We start from the raw sequence: 16,198 nt of genomic DNA, 5'->3' as shown, positions 1-16,198 counted from the left end.
TTCGCTGTTGCGACCCCTTATAAATAAAGAGACTAAGCTGAAGTGAAATGAATGAAATGTAAATTATTTTTAATGTATTTCCTTAGTGATCTTTAACAAAACATAACAATATTTTCACAGTATTTCCTGTTATATTTGTCTTTTTGTTGGTCTGGATTTAAAAAAAAACAGGATATAGTAAAAACTGCTGTGGTTAATATTATTAACCTCCTTTAGAAATATAAACTTTTGATTGTCTACTGAATAAATCATCATTATAAGGCAAAATAAGGCTTTCACCTCAAAATATACCCCGGTTAAGTCTAACAATAGGTGTTAAAGGAAGGCTGTTTAATGTATTTGATTGTGAAAACGCAGCACAGATAGTGACAGTGTGCCCAGAGCCGTACTGTCACGGTACATCATCTCGCCAGAGGAAAAACACACGTGAACACAAAATACTGCAGTTATTTTGAACCAGATTAATGTAAAGGACTTGAATTGATCTGTTGTGGTGATTCTACAGTTGCTATAGTAACACAATTATATTATTTGATCTGTTGTGGTGATTCTACAGTTGCTTTGGTAACAACAACTATAGTAGTTAATCTGTTGTGGTGATTCTACAGTTACTATGGTAACAACTATAGTAATTGATCTGTTGTGGTGATTCTACAGTTGCTATGGTAACAACAACTATAGTAATTGATCTGTTGTGGTGATTCTACAGTTACTATGGTAACAACTATAGTAATTGATCTGTTGTGGTGATTCTACAGTTACTATGGTAACAACTATAGTAATTGATCTGTTGTGGTGATTCTACAGTTACTATGGTAACAACTATAGTAATTGATCTGTTGTGGTGATTCTACAGTTACTATGGTAACAACTATAGTAATTGATCTGTTGTGGTGATTCTACAGTTGCTATGGTAACACAATTATATTAATTGATATGTTGTGGTCATTCTACAGTTTCTATGGTAACACAGCTACATTAATATAAACAAATGAGGCAATACTGTAGTTTTCTACAACTCTAGGGTATATTATAGTGCAATACAGCACTGTTTACTATAGTAAAAACTAAAGTATAGTACAGTATTCATTATTGTTTGTCAATTCTTATGCTGGAGCAATTAACAGAGAGCTGTAGATACTATAATATATACAGTATGATGCACTTTATTATAAAAACACAACAGTATAAACTATGAATTACTATAGTATTTGTTCATATCAACATAAACAGTTAAAGCACTCTTGCATTAAACACATGAGAGCTGCACAGAACTGAACTATACACTTTCACTACAGAAATGATCATTACTGCATCTGCAGTTTCCTTTCTTATTTCACAATGTGTTTTACACCTAGTTACTGATTTAGTTCTGGTTTGGCGCGGTTGACAGCCACACTGGAGTGTGACGCTCTAGTTCATATTCAAAAACCTGTAATGCTTAAACAAGCTTATACTACGGGTCTGCTGAATGCTTGATTCTGACTGGCTGATGGTCACTCTCAGGTGTTTGGTTATTGCCAGATAAAGGCACAGCTAAAGTAGTTCCGGCAGGTTTAGAGCGCATTACAGCTCCATATCACTACACTAACATTATACTACAGGTCTACTGAATGCTTGCTTCTGATTGGCTGATGAGGACTCTAAAGTGTTTGGTTATTGTCAGATAAAGGCACAGCTAAAGTAGTTCCGGCAGGTTTAGAGCGCATTACTGCTTCATATCACTACACTAACATTATACTACAGGTCTACTGAATGCTTGATTCTGATTGGCTGATGAGCACTCTAAAGTGTTTGGTTATTGTCAGATAAAGGCACAGCTAAAGTAGTCCCGGCAGGTTTAGAGCGCATTACTGCTTCATATCACTACACTAACATTATACTACAGGTCTACTGAATGCTTGATTCTGATTGGCTGCTGGTCACTCTCAGATGTTTGGTTATTGTCAGATAAAGGCACAGCTAAAGTAGTCCCGGCAGGTTTAGAGCGAATTACTGCTTCATATCACTACACTAACATTATACTACAGGTCTACTGAATGCTTGATTCTGATTGGCTGATGAGCACTCTAAAGTGTTTGGTTATTGTCAGATAAAGGCACAGCTAAAGTAGTCCCGGCAGGTTTAGAGCGCATTACTGCTTCATATCACTACACTAACATTATACTACAGGTCTACTGAATGCTTGATTCTGATTGGCTGCTGGTCACTCTCAGATGTTTGGTTATTGTCAGATAAAGGCACAGCTAAAGTAGTCCCGGCAGGTTTAGAGCGCATTACTGCTTCATATCACTACACTTACATTATACTACAGGTCTGCTGAATGCTTGATTCTGATGGGCTGATGTTCACTATAAGGTGTTTGGTTATTGCCAGATAAAGGCACAGCTAAAGTAGTTCCGGCAGGTTTAGAGCGCATTACAGCTCCATATCACTACACTAACATTATACTACAGGTCTACTGAATGCTTGCTTCTGATTGGCTGATGAGGACTCTAAAGTGTTTGGTTATTGTCAGATAAAGGCACAGCTAAAGTAGTTCCGGCAGGTTTAGAGCGCATTACAGCTCCATATCACTACACTAACATTATACTACAGGTCTACTGAATGCTTGCTTCTGATTGGCTGATGAGCACTCTAAAGTGTTTGGTTATTGTCAGATAAAGGCACAGCTAAAGTAGTTCCGGCAGGTTTAGAGCGCATTACAGCTCCATATCACTACACTAACATTATACTACAGGTCTACTGAATGCTTGCTTCTGATTGGCTGATGAGCACTCTAAAGTGTTTGGTTATTGTCAGATAAAGGCACAGCTAAAGTAGTCCCGGCAGGTTTAGAGTGCATTACTGCTTCATATCACTACACTAACATTATACTACAGGTCTACTGAATGCTTGATTCTGATTGGCTGCTGGTCACAATAAGATGTTTGGTTATTGTCAGATAAAGGCACAGCTAAAATAGTTCCGGCAGGTTTAGAGCGCATTACAGCTCCATATCTCTCTGCTGAATGATTAAAGTTATTTCACAGCTATAACAGTCAGAAATCACATCAGAACACAACAGAAGTAGGAGGAGGAGATGTGTGATACAAACAGAAGGGCACTAGTTTTACACACAGGAGCAGTTTGAGGAAGACACACACCTGACTAGTACACTCTCAGATACGACACCTCAATAGGTGTGAGAACCATAGTATAAGCAGAATTACGCACTCTGGGATGGTGGATTATTAGACAATTACTGCTCAGCTGAGGTGTGTTTTGGTGTGCCTTATTTACTCATTTATTTATATTAGTCATATATTTAGCTCAGTGGCCTCACAGCAGGAAGGTCGCTGGTTCGAGTGCCAGCTGGGTCAGTTGGTGTTTCTGTGTGGAGTTTGCATGTTCTCCCCGTGTGGCGTGGGTTTCCTCCAGGTGCTCCAGTTTCCCCCACAGTTCAAACACATGCGCTATAGGGGAATTGATCAACTAAATTGGCCGTGGTGTGTGTGTGTGTGTGTGTGTGTGTGTGTGTGTGTGTGAATGAGTGGGTATGGGTGTTCCCCAGTACTGGGTTGCAGCTGGAAGATCATCTGCTGTGTAAAATATATACTGGAATAGTTGGCGGTTCATTCCACTGTGGCGACCCCTGATAAATAAGGGACTGAGCTGAAGGAAGATTTCTGAAATTTAAATTATTATTTCCTTAGTGATCTTTAACAGAGTATTTAACGCAGTATTTTCTATTGTATTTGTCTGGATTTAAAAAAAATGACGTATAATAAAAACATCTGTGGTAAATATTATTGGCCCCCTAAATATATATATATATTTCCATTGTTTACAGAACAAATCATCATTACACAATGACTCCCTAATTAACCTCTAAAACAAATCATTCATTGCATTTACTTAGTTGTTTTTAATGTAACTGGTTGAAAACAATTTATATGGGCTGAGTAGAAACAAACAAATCAAATATATTAACCACCTTAATTAACCTCAAATTAATTTGTTTGTTTAAACTCAGCTCATATAAATTGTTTGCAACCAGTTACAATAAATACTATTTAGTAAATGCAATGAATGTTTTTTCAGTGTAAAAAGTGATTAGTCATTTAAAGCGAGTAAACCAACTGCCTTAAAAGCAACATGTTGACGTTACATAAATAATGTAAGTAAATCCAGTGTAACTTGGGACTCTTAAAGTGACTTAATTTTTATTATTATGCACATTGTATTAACTTTTTCAAAATAAAAGTAAACTAATCACTGTTTCCAAAACACATTTATTACACACACACACACACACACACACACACACACACACACACACACACACACATATATATATATATATATATATATATATATATATATATATATATATATATATATATATATATATATATATATATATATATATATATATATATATATAAGGTTTTCTGTATATAAATGACAGTTAATAAAATAAATCTGCTCTTCCAAACTCCAGTGTGTCTTCTAAATTCAATACAAGCTATAATTGGAGATTTCATAGACTTAATGAAGCACCAAATATGTAATATTGTTACAATTATAATTAAGTAATTATTTTAAAGAGACATGCTAATAAAGAATTAGTTGACTTTAAAATAGTGAGTACATTCAGAATAGTTATACAAGTTTAAGTCAGCTTAACAGTTCCAGTTACACTGTTTACTTACATTATTTTTGTAATGCAATTGTGGTTTACTTGCTTTAAATAACTAATCACTTTTTACAGTGTAATGAAGCCTTTAAATGTCACCTTAAGCTGAATACTAGTGTCTTGAAGAATATCTAATATTATGTGCTGTCATCATGGCAAAGAGAAAAGAAATCAGTGATTAGACATGAGTTATTAAAACTATTATAAAAATTCTTGTTGCTTTAAATTTGTTTAATTTTCGAATCATCTCAACTAACATCAAACAAACCTGCTTGACCAAACTTAAATACACGCAAACAAACACAGCTGCAAACACCAGGGAGTCCGCGGTGCCTTTAAAAGTATTAAAACTTGATGAATTAATGTAGAGAAATTTAAGGCTTTTAAAAGGTCTTAAATGCTATTTTGCTAGGTAATAAATGTTATATAATGTATGGTTTTGTGCTAAAGTTTGCCTGAATTAAATCTGCGACTATCAGGATGCTGTGTAGTTTATTGAATCAATAATATCCTGCTAGATTTGACATCATGCTGCTTTGTTGGCGAATATTTCAGACTTCAGCTGTATGCTCTGAACACACAAACAATACATTAATATAAAACAATAAACGTAGGACATTCGTGTAAAGATTGTTCTAAAGATGCAGCACAGAAGCTGTGGTGTGCAGAGGAGGCTTTCAGTCCTGCTGCTTAATATCTGTGTGTGCGTGCGTGTTTGCGTGCGTGCGTGTGTGTGCGTGCCGCTGCTGTTTTCATTGACGAGTGCTGCGGTGTGACGCCTCCTCACACACACACACACGAGCACACTGGAAACAGCACATTAAAAACACCGACTCACATGTGACAGAAACTACTGACACATCCATAACACTTTAATATCAACCAGTTCACTGCACTCATTTACACAATATAGAGTTACAGACAGTGCTCAGCGTATATGAGTTCACGCACGTCTGAAAATCATCAGTGTTGTTCTCCATTTCTCAGTGAATATCTGTTTCAGTGCATTTAAACGGAGCAGATCTAACATTAAAATGGTTACAGAATATAGGAATAAAAAGATGAATCCAGTTATTAAAACAAACTGCAAACTTTTAACTAAATCTTTTTATTTTTCTCTTGATTTTTCCTGTTTATTACAGTTTCATTTAAGATTTTCCTACAAGGACAGGTTTTATATTGGCTGGGATCCCCTTTGTAACATATTAATTTGTGTGTGGTCATTTTTGGACTGTGATCTTCAGTATTTGATGAGTTGATCAGTTTTGTCTTCAGTACTGGTTAATCTACTGTATATCTGCACTAATATATTACTGTAAAGCATCCTGGAGAGAATATGAATGTAAAAGAGAGATCTGTGAGTGGTCAACTCATTTATGCTGAACACTATATATATATATATATATATATATATATATATATATATATATATATATATATATATATATATATATATATATATATATATACATACAGTTGAGGTCAGAATTATTAGCCCCCTGAATTATTAGACCGCTTGTTTATTTTTCCCCCAATTTCTGTGTAACGGAGAGCAGATTTTTCCAACACATTTCTGCACATAATAGTGTTAATAACTCGTGTCTAATAACTAATTTATTTTCTCTTTGTCATGATGACAGTAAATAATATCAGACTTCAAGACACTTCTATACAGCTTAAAGTGACTTTTAAAGGCTTCACTAGGTTAATTAGGGTAACTATAGGCAGGTTAGGGTAATTAGACAAGATAATGTATAATGATGGTTTGTTCTGTAAGTCATCGAGAAAATATATAGCTTAAAGGGGCTAATAATATTGACCTTAAAATGCTGTTTAAACAATTAAAAACAGTTTTTATTCTAGCCAGAATAAAACAAATAAGACTTTCTCCAGAAGAACAAATATTATCAGACACACCGTGAAAGAGTTCTTGCTCTGTTAAACATCATTTGAAAAATATTTTAAAAAGAAGAAAAAAAAATTGAAGGGGGCGAATAATTCTGACTTCAACTGTATATATATATAATCCCCCTGTGACATTATTTCTTTCCAATATTTCCCAAATGATGTTGAACAGATTCAGGAAATGTTCACAGTGTGTCTGATAATATTTGTACTTCTGGAGAAAGTCTTATTTGTTTTATTTCGGCTAGAATAAAAGCAGTTAAAAAACATTTTAAGGTCAATATTATTAGCCCCTTTAAGCTATATATTTTTTCTCGATAGTCAACAGAACAAACCATCGTTATACAATACCTTGCCTAATTACCCTAACCTGCCTAGTTACCCTAATTACCCTAGTGAAGCCTTTACATGTCACTGTAAGCTGTATAGAAGTGTCTTGAAGAATATCTAGTCTAATATTATTTACTGTCATCATGACAAAGAGAAAATAAATCAGTTATTAGAGATGAGTTATTAACACTATTATGTGCAGAAATGTGTTGAAGACATCTGCTCTTTGATAAACAGAAATTGGGGAAGAAAAATAATTTTGACTTTCTTCTGTATACATATATATATATATATATATATATATATATATATATATATATATATATATATATATATATATATATATATATATATATATATATGTATATATATGCTCAGCAAAAATGTCTCTGTTGAGTTTATATGTTTAATAGGAAGATCTACAATGTTATATTTGTGCAAATACATTAGATTAGTCTGTACTGAAGCCAAATCTGGAGCTCATCTAACAAAGCATCTTACGATATCGCTCCAAACATTAGTACAGCCACATTTATATGTTAGAGAAAAATATTAAATACAAATTTAAAAAAGAGGAAAAATCAAGAGAAGCAAAATAATGAAAACATTTAGTTGAAATTTAGTATATTGTTATTTATTTGTAATATCTTGCTTGAGCTTAATTGTATTGTCTTTCATTTTCTAAATATGTTCTGTGACTAAAATATTATTGTAATAAATATGTCTGCTTAATAAATCTCTTTTGTTTAAATGCAGCAGAATACACTGCATATTCACTGAGAAATGGAGGAATATATTCATCTTTATAATGGGGTGGACTCAACATTTATGTTTATGTATTTGTGTGTCTTGGTATGTTTGAGTACAGTGTGTGTGTTTTGGGCAGAGCATATGTGTATTTTATGAACTGTGTGTGTGTGTGTGTGTGTGTGTGTGTGTGTGTGTGTGTGTGTGTGTGTGTGTGTGTGTGTGTGTGTGTGTGTGTGTGTGTGTGTGTGATGATCATGTCTCCTCACCTGCAGCAGTCAGACATACAGCAGTGTGTTTCTCAGGTGTTGACCAGCGTCTGTGGTGTGTTTCCTCTCAATGCTCTCACACTTTCATTACACAGCTGTATGTATGTGTGTGTGTGTGTGTGTGTGTGTGTGTGTGTGTGAGAGAGAGAGCACCTGCCATCCAATGTCAAACCTCAGTCTTACACATCTTTGAGGTTTTTGCCTTCTTTATGTAGATTCTCATAAATGTTTGACTTCTCCGGGCATTCAGCAGAGGTGTGTGTGTGTGTGTGTTTGTGTTTGTGTCTGTATATGTATCTGCGTACGTGTATCTAAGTGTGTGTGCATCTGTATGTGTATCTGTGTGGGTGTGTGAATGTGTGCCTGCGTGTGTGTACGTGTGTGTGTGTGCCTAATCTATATATTAATTATCAAAATATTGGAAACAATTACCATTGACACTCACACACACATGGTTAAAAATATATATATGTACTATATATATATATTTATTTTTTTAACCATTGGAATTACATTGATGTATGTCTTCTAATAAATTCTATATCATTGTTTGTGTTCATATTCATGTACGTTCATAAATATGTATAAACATACTCTATATATTCATATTTTTATATATTGTACTTCCAACAGTTGAGAAAAACAGATTATAAATGGACATTTTTTAAATAAATGTCAAAATTATTCACCCTCCTGTAAAATTAAAATTCTTTTATCAAATAGTTTCTGTGATATTTAACAGAAATCAGCACATTTCTAATCATAATAACTCAATAATAAATAAGTGTTAATAACTCATCTCTAATAACTGATTTATTTTCTCTTTGTCATGATGACCCGTACGACACCTCAGAGTCTCTAATCCTGCTGCCATTGGCCAGATCGAGCCGGTTCTCCTCCAGTCATCCTCGCTGTTGCTCCCGCGACAAAAACAGCGAATGCAGCACGGTGACAACATTACTGCCACTTCCAACTATTACTTTAACACATTTGTGCCCAATAATGGGTTATTTCTGTATCACGAACGAATCTTTTAACCGGATCTTTTAAGTGAACCGGCTGAACTAGTTCACCAAATTGAACTGAATCATTTGAAACGATTTGCATCTCCAGTAAGCACTAATCCACAAACTACTTACTTTATAACAAGCCTAATACCCCCTCTGACTCTAAATAATCCAATATATACTCTCATTCAGTTATCAGAACAGTAACGCTACACTGAGATCAGATTTGAGAAGAGATGAACCGATCATACAGCGCATGCGTGATTCAGTGAACCAAACACAAACAGCACATGACAGCCTGCTGTGACTGAACTGAACTTGATCAACTGCAGTGCGGGTAAACCGAGGACTTAAATGAGGGGATCTGGTGAAAAACATAAGTTTATTAAATAACAGAAAATCATAATGGAATTTAAGTAAGTGAATCACGATTCAGTTGAGTTACAGAACTTCAATGTAAGACATTTTTCAGATCATGGTGATGTTTTAACTGACTGAAATGATTATTGCTGACTACATAATGATGAGTCCTCACATCCGCGTTAAAGATCTGAACTTCCCATCACTACTGTGTGTCTAATCTTGCACACATATTGTACTGAAGGCTGTTGTTGTATTTGAGTTTGAGGATGGGTAGATGGTTGTGGTAGATGATGGTGTTCATGTGTCCTCTGAATACAAAATATGTATGGTTGAGTTTTTATTATACAATATTTATTCTGTTGATTTTGAATCTTGCACCTAACAAATATCCTCATTTCCAAAAAATACCCTGAAACTAATACTGAAACTAATAAACACTAAACTAAAGCTAAATAATTAAAAATATAGAAACTAATAAACACGAGTAAATCTGCCACTAAAACTAATCAAAACTGACTGAATTTAAAAACAAAAACTCAAAACGAAATAGAAACTAATGACAAATCCTAAAACTATTATAACCTTGCTTCACATAGAAGATCATAGTGAAGTGAAGCTGTGTCAGTTCAGTTTTCAGAGCTGAAGTTCAGTTCAGTTTAGCTCAGTTCAGTGTGGTTTCATATTCACTGCTGAGAGTCCAAACACTAAAGAGCAAATCCGTCCATGCGCAGCTCCAGAAGACTTGAACTATGCAAGCCAGTGGCGACAGTGGAGGAAACTTCACCAATTGGCCTAAGTGAAGCAAAAAAAAAAAAGCATTGAGAGACACCAGGGTCAGTTGGGCACGATCATTTCTCCTCAAGCCAAACGTCTTGTGCAGAGCTGCAGTCTAGGCAGCCAGAGGTTAAGAACGCTGGACGACCATCGTGGTGAAGCTGAAGGTGGGAGAGAGGGCACCGGCTGGTGTGCAGGCAGGTCTACACATTTATAAACTTATTTTGTTTATATTTTATTTGTTTATTTTAATTTAGATTTTTGTTCCATGTTTTAGCTAATCATTTTGTATTTAATCAAGGTCTTGTTTTTTTTCTTAATAACTCTTGCAATAACCCTTGTATTAAAATTACAACACAGAGAAAAGAAACCTTAACTCAAATAAATGAATACCTACATGATAATACAAATCAGTAATCTGACACGTGTATAGTGCTCTTCTACATACGTTTGGAGTCAAACAATATTTGATCACATTTAAACCTGTTTAAATGTCTCTATATTGATTAAAGGAGAGATTCTTCGTTATTTCTTAGTGTGTGATCACAGGTTGCCATTCAGTCATTCATTTTCCTTCTGCTTAGTCATCAGGGGTCGCCACAGTGGAATGAACCGCCAACTTATCCAGCATATGTTTTACACAGCGGATGCCCTTCTATCTGCAATCAGGTACTGTGAAGCACCCATACACACTCATTCACACACACACACGCACACACACACACACACACACACGCACACACACACACACACACAAACATACACTATGGCCAATTTAGTTCATCAATTCCCTCAGAGTGCATGTGTTTGGACTGTCGGGGAAACCGGAGCACCCAGAGGAAACCCACGCCAACAGGGGGAGAACATGCAAACTCCACACAGAAACACACACTGACCCAGCCAGGACTTGAACCAGGGAACTTCATGCTGTGAGCCCACAGTGCTAACCACTGAGCCACCATGTCGTCCCACCAGTTTTGGACAAATCCCTTCATTAAATATTTAATTTTCTCTCATATCAAATATAAAATCTGATTGCACATCCACATTGATTCCACTCAAGAAATTATAAACCCATGTTAAGGTCAATAATATTAGCCCCCTTCAGCAATATTAGTGTTGGATTGTCTCCAGAACAAACCACTGTTATACAATGACTTGCCTAATTACCCTAACTTTACCCTAATTACCCTAGTGAAGCCTTTACATGTCACTTTAAGCTGTATAGAAGTGTCTTGAGGAATATCTAGTCTAATATTATTTACTGTCATCATGACAAAGAGAAAATAAATCAGTTATTAGAGATGAGTTTATTTAGAAAAGAGTTTAAAAAATCTCTCTATTAAACAGAAACTGAGTAATAAAAATAAATATATAAATATAGATATAAAGTAATAAGAATTTCCCCAAGGGCTAATAATTCTGTGTGTGAAATCCAAACATGCGCTTCGTGTGACCTGTTTTGCATATATTGGCACATCTCTCTGTGAGGAGGTTTCCGGTGGGCTCGGGGTGTGTTTACTGTGCAGTGGATGAGGGGAAATCTGCTGTTTTCGCTGTAGGAGGTGTTGAGTTTGCTTCGTCACTGATCTGAGATTTACTAACGGTTCCCTCGGGTTAACATAAAGCTGAAACTCTCAGAGAAACCCTCAGGACTCCCACAGACGTACCGCTATGAGAAACATGCATGTGTGATCTGCATCTGCCCCAGCAACACCTCGTCATCAAGGATTTCTGCCACCTTTACAGGGGAAACACTCTGCTTTCACTCGTGCACACACACATACAGTTAAAACCTGAATTATTAGCCCTCATGTGTGCTTGTTTTCCCCAATTTCTGTTGAACAGAGAGCAGATTTCTCCAACACATTTCTATTCATAACAGTGTTAATAACTCATCTCTAATAACTGATTTATTTCCTCTTTGTCATGATGAGAGTAAATAATATTAGACTAGATATTCTTCAAGACACTTCTATACAGCTTAAAGTGGCATGTAAAGGCTTCACTAGGGTAATTAGGGTAAAGTTAGGGTAATTAGGCAAGTCATTGTATAACAGTGGTTTGTTCTGGAGACAATCTAACATTGCTGAAGGGGATAATAATATTGAGCTTAAAATGGCTTTAAAACTGCTTTTATTCTAGCCGAAATAAAACAAATCAGACTTTCTCCAGAAGAAGAAATATGAGAGGAAATACTGTGAACATTTGCTGAATCTGTTCAACATCATCCGGGAAATATTTGAAGAGGAATTGTAATGTCACAGGCGGGCGAATTATTTTTCAATTCATCTTTATTTCTCTTGCGCTTTTACAAAGTAGATTGTGTCAAAGCAGCTTCACACCAAAGTTATTATAGTTAACGAAAATGAACGAAAAAAACGAAAATTAAAATGTTAAATAATTAATATAATTATTGTTTAAAAGAGCTTCACAAAAGGTGCACATTATTGCATTACAATTAAAATCAGAAAAGGTTAAAGTTATTAGTTAGCATAACTTTACTAGTCACATTCACTTTGAATGTGTGACGTCAGGCGTTGCCAAACTGCAAACTGGCGCCGCTTCAGAGGCGTTGCTCACTGAAGAAGTTGGAACTAGCTCAGCCAATAAAATTCAGTCAGCAATAGGCCACTGTCTAGCCGGTGTATTTGCATACAGCGATCTGATTGGCTGATGCATCCATCGGCACTTGAAAAGTTGAGCGAGTCCCAACTTCTGCGGCGAGCAACGCCTCTGATGCGGTGCCGAAGGATCCACAATGCAGTTCGGCATTGCCTGACGTCACCCATTCAAAGTGAATGGGAAGAGTGTGAATGGGGCGTTAGAGTCATACACAGCACACTGTGTGTAATCCATCAAGTTAACTTAAGACATTTAAGTGACATAAATCAATTCTGTTGTTTCAAAAGAAGACTTTAAGAGTTGTGTTGTTTTTGAAGTGAAGTTTATTTATAAAATAATTTCGAGAAGATCATGTGCTTATGATTGACCACGGCTGGTCCTGCGTTAGCTATTACATGATTTACCAATCAGATGAATCCGAATAAATAACTATTTCCTTACCTAGTCATCTACGCCTTTGAAGAATCGCTCAGTCCACCCCTACTGCTCCCCCTTTTTCATAGATTAATTTTGGGCAAGGTGGCATGGTGGCTCAGTGATTAGCAAGAAGGTTGCTAGTTTGAGCCTCAGCTGGGTTAGTTGGTGTTTCTGTGTGGAGTTTGCATGTTCTCTCCGTGTTGGCGTGGGTTTCCTTGGGGTGCTCCGGTTTCCCCCACAGTCCAAACACATGCACTATAGGGGAACTGATCAACTAAATTGCCACAGTGTGTGAGTGTTTTAGTGTTAAGCATTCACCACATATTCATATGCTGTATAGTTGGCGGTTCATGCCGCCGTGGCAATCCCTAATAATCAAGCAGCCAAACGAACAAATTCTGGGGAGCTCTCGAGACCTGAGCTGAGCTCAGACTCTCCTCTCTCCCGATGAAACAGGAGGGAGCCCTGGACTCGAGGATCTTCCGAGCTCAGGGCTCTCTCCGGGGACAGTATATGCCAAACATGCTTTATTATCAATCATCAGCTGAATTTAAATAGTTTGAACAAGCAGTAAAATCATTTTATGAGTGTATAATATGCAGTGAAATGCTTACTCAACCGTGTATGACCGTACAATAATCACAACAATATTTAAAAAATAAGAAGAAGAATCTGAATTATGGGGAAATAGAAACAAAATAGAAGCAAATCTAAAATATTTGAAGACTTTTGATGTCTCTGGAAAATGATTCAAAGATTATTCATTGGATTTACTCTGTGTTTTCAAGGTAAGTGTTTGAAAACAGTTTATTTGGGCTGAATTTAAGCAAAATAATTAAGCTGAACTACTCAATTACATTCATGTACCTTATGAGTTGTTTTGCAGAAATCCTTGTTTTCAGTGATGATATGTGGGGGTAGAAAAAGGTACATAAAAGAGCTTTCTGCACAAACAAAATATACTGTACAAGTGTTGCTAACAAAGTGCGTACAAGAGAGGAGAGAGTGCATCCTGAACATCTTGTATATCATGTATATCACCCAGAGTTTTCAATAATTGCACTTATAAATTACGCCTGTATTCATGCACTCCTGCTTAGAGCTAAACTGCATGTCATTGCCTTGTGCTTGTACATCTCTAATGACAGTACAGTAGAATCTAATCTGATCTAAACATACTCATTTGTCTAACAAATATCAGATTTCTTTTTAATTTCAGTATTGTTTTTCCTTTTGACGTAAGATTAGTTTGCTGACCCCATTGGCGGATTATTTTGCTTGTTTTAAACATTTCGCCTTGTTTTCAGAAGGAATGAGTCAATATATGAAGCGAGTTTTTCTTTAGTTCAAGCTAAATAATCTGCCAATTGGGGAAGCTTTGAAATAATCTTACATCTAAAGGTAAAACTAGATTATTTAGCTTAATTGTTTTGAAGGAAAAACTCTTCATTTTGACTCATTATTTCTGAACACAGACAATATTTTCTGCTTGTTTAGAAAACGCTTCTTGGTTTAATTTTTTTTAAACTATTTGGACTAGAAACAAGACTCAAACTCTGAGTAAGAAGAGCATTTGTGCAGTGTAGATGCTCAAAAGTGATGCGTCTGCATGCGGAGTGAAGTCATTCCTGTATTACCTGCACTGTAAATGTGGTGGTTTTCCAGCTAATCGTGTCATACTTGCCCTGAGAAGCCGCAGTAATGAAGAGACTGTTTTAAAGTAGTGAATATGAAGATCCTGTACAGTATTAGCAGTTATGATTTTCCCGTGATGTGTCTATATATCTGTGCACACGACAGCTGTGAAAGCTTTTTAATGCCGCTTTAAAGGGCCAGTTCACACAAAACTCTGAAATGTGCCGTCCCTCAGGTGGTTCTAAAGCTTTATAACAGATAGTTTGAAGAATGTTGCGCTGCACAAACTGCTTTTTTTGTCAAGTTTTTGTCTTGTTTCTACTCTAAAAATCTCAAAATTCTTAAATTTAGAAGCATTTTCTAGACAAGAACATTTGTATTTTTTTTTTTGAAATAATGAGTCAAAATTAAAAATTAAAAACAAGCAAAATAAAGAAAAAACAAGATTATATTTCTACCCCATTGATTATTTTGCTTGTTTTAAACATTTTGTCTTGTTTTCAGAAATAAGGAGTCGACATGACGCAAGTTTTTACTTAAAACAAACAAAATAATCTGTCAATAGTGGAAGCTTTGAAATGATCTTACGTCTAAGGGAAAAACGACGGTTCATTCTGCTGTGTCGACCCCGGATTAATAAAGCGACTAGGCTGAAAAGAAAATGAATGAATAAATAAAAGAAAAACTGAATTATTCTGCTTGTATTAGAGGAAAAACTTTTAATTTTGACTCATTATTTCTGAAAACAGACAATATTTTCTGCTTGTTTAGAAAATGCTTGGTCTAGAAACAAGACTCAAACTCTGAGTGAGAGAAGCATGCAGTATTAGCCGTGATTATTTTCCCGTGACGTGCTTTATATATAGAAGCACAAACACAAAAATATGTACCGTCCCTCAGGTGATTCTAAAGCTTTATGGGTTTCTTTTTCAGTTAAACACACAGAAGAGATATTTTGAAGAATGTTGCACTGCACAAACTGCTTTTCTTGTAATTTGTGTCATGTTTCTAGTCTAAAAATCTCACAATTCCTAAATTAAGAAGCATTTTCCTGACAAGCAAAAATGTTGTCTTGTTTTCAGCAATAATGAGTCGAAATGAAACGAGGGTAACACTTTAGAATAACTACACACGGTGAATCATTTGTTGAGCATCAGCAAATAGTGAACTCGTTTTCAGGTAAGCATTAACTCTACATTAATAGACATTAGTTTATAGCAGTTTATAACCGCAGAAGTGCTGTGTTCATGGCATGTATATGTGCTTAATGATGGCTCTTTCAGATTGTTTTTATATGACCAAATTAAGTATTGCATTTTTAACAAACCAGTTATTTGAGAGAAGTTTCTTATTTTAAAGATTATCCAGGATGCGTAAGCATTAATAAACTATTCAAATTAACATTTATAATTCTTATTATTCAGGTGTATACTAATAGTTCATTCGTA

Source organism: Danio rerio, chromosome 16, assembly GCF_052040795.2.
Source record: "Danio rerio strain M-AB ecotype USA chromosome 16, GRCz13ab, whole genome shotgun sequence".
NCBI lineage: Eukaryota > Metazoa > Chordata > Actinopteri > Cypriniformes > Danionidae > Danio > Danio rerio.
Note: the sequence above shows the minus strand (reverse complement) of the source record.